Raw genomic sequence first — 2,438 nt, forward strand, 5'->3', positions numbered from 1 at the left:
GGGGAAACGCCCCGCCGCCGCCGTCACTGGAGCCCGCCCAGGCTTCGCCGGCGGCGCCTTAGGCGGCGGCGCGACGAGGGAGGAGAAGGGGAGGGCGGTGGGTGTCGCTGGGAGTCGCCCCCCGTGTCGCCAGAGGAGGGCGACGCGGGGGTTAGTTGGGGCACCTTGCGTAGTTAAATCTGAATGCATATATTATTTCGAGGTAAATTTGAATCCATATACTGGTTGTTAAGGAGTATTACATGCATTTTATTTTCTCAGTTGTATGGAAGTGTTAGTTCTTTCCAGTTCTTTGGAATAACGGTTGTACATTTTCTTATTCATGCTATTTGGACCGAATTTGCAGAACCGTTAAAGTCTCAGCTAGGATTTTGACCTGGTTATCTGGTTTTGGTTTTTTATCTATGCACATGCAATGCTCTTAAGGCTTGCAGAGCTGGTGAATTCCCCTAATCTTCTCTTTATTTTGAGCACCATTTTGTTTGTGGTGCTCAAAATTTCACTCCAACTTTTTAGTTCCATTCTTAGCTATGGTATGTTGTGTGATGCTAAAACCAGCCTCGAACAAATAGATGGCATATAGATGGATGATGAAATTGTTAATGTGGCTATCCGTTCCCCAGACGACGAGGTGCACGCTTCTCGTCCAGCTCACCGTTGCCTCGCCACTGTTCCTCAGGTGTCCTTCCTCTCTCTCTTGTGTGGTACCTGCTTTTTCTTCCGCCTCTTATCTGTTTGGCGTTCACAGTTGGATCGGGAGAGGGGCGTCACTTGCGGTTGGACCGGAGAAGAAAGTGACTAGAGAGGGAACTGACGATGGGAGAGGTGATTTCTTGCCTCCTTGTCTGATCATCTGTACCTGATATCTTTTAATGTTCTCCTCTCATTAAGGTCTTCTGCCGTCCTGCTGCTCATTTACAGTCATTTTCTTGTTGGGATGCGGTTAGTGTTTGGTGCTGGATCCAAAAGTAATTGCCATCTACTGGTGCTCTTGATGTTTGACAGTCGGATTGCTGGTCCCATAGTAGGTGCTGCTCCTTTCTCATTCCTTCCTTCACGCCTTTCTACGTGGATGCTCGATCTTTTATCTGTTGTTCACATTTTCCTTTGTATGATGATTTTATTCCTCCTGAAGATAATCAATTATGTTGTTAATCCCCAGTAATTAAATTATGACAAGGAATTTGGTTTCATACAACTTTTAGATAAATTATTTTTGTATAGATTTTTTTTAGAACGAAGGCTCGCGAGGAGCCCGGCTTTGAATTAACAAAGCCATCAACCGGCCAGGAGTTACAGCAAACAACCAAATTACAACGGTCAGAAGGATACAATGGGAACACTGGACTGAAACGCTAACTACAACCTCCACAAGCAGCTAATGCAAAGGAAATTAAGATTACAGCTTGCAAGGGCCGAGCACTCCACACTAGGATCATATGAGGAAAAGCAGAGCAGCAAAGCAGGGCATATCCGACCTTCAAAGATGGCCATGCTCCAGGAACACCTAGAGAAGAAGGGGAACAACATCTTCCATCTCAATCACCGAAGAGGGACCCTACCCCCTCGCCATGGCTCGTAGGCGCCGCACCGTCGGGGTTTCGAGGAGCTCACCCTAGAGCTCGAAGAATGCCGCCCTCACATCGGAAGGTGGACATAGTGCGGCCACTTCAATTTGGGATATCCCTAGCCGGCCGCTCCGCCACGGTCCATGCCCAGCTATGTGGAAATACGCTTCGTGGAATCGGACGATGAAGAGGAGGCAGCTCCGTCCCTCACCTGCAGCGCCTCCCGACCGCATCCCGCCTCCCTAACGGCGCCTCCAGCAAGGTCACGGCGCGCAAGGCGCCGCCGCCGCCAAATCCGAGAGGATATAAGGTTTTCACCCGGGCAGGGTGGGTCGGGGTGGAAGCAGGGGACCTCGGCTGAGCCCCCATGGAGGAAAGCAGCGCCCTTGGGCGTTGCCGCCGCCGGACCGGCCGGACCGGCCAAGGTTTCCCCCGGTCCCCTAGCTGGCCACCAACTTGCACCAACGCTAGGGCTAGAGAGCAAATCACAAGCCACCGCCGACGGCGAGAGAGAGGTAGCCGGGAAGGGATTTCGAACCTCCAGATCTGACGAAGAATCTTCGCGCCGCGGCCGGATTCCACCAACCACCCGCCGCCCGCGCGGCCAGGCACACTGGCCAGCACCCCTGCGAACGCCGCCCACCGCCCGACGACGCCGCCTCTCCGGTTGGGGCCGCCGCCCCAGGAACCGCAGGCCTCCGAGAGGGGATGGAGCGCCGAGATCCTCGCCGCCACCTTTACCGGCGCCCGCGCAGGCTTCCCGGCGGCCGTCTCCGGTAGCGGCGAGGGGAAGAAGGGAGTGGAGGGGGGTGGCGGCGGCCGCGGAACCCTAGTCGCCCCCGAGTCGCCTAGGGGGGTGACGCGAGGGCC

This window comes from Triticum dicoccoides, chromosome 7A (assembly GCF_002162155.2).
Source record: "Triticum dicoccoides isolate Atlit2015 ecotype Zavitan chromosome 7A, WEW_v2.0, whole genome shotgun sequence".
Taxonomy (NCBI): domain Eukaryota; kingdom Viridiplantae; phylum Streptophyta; class Magnoliopsida; order Poales; family Poaceae; genus Triticum; species Triticum dicoccoides.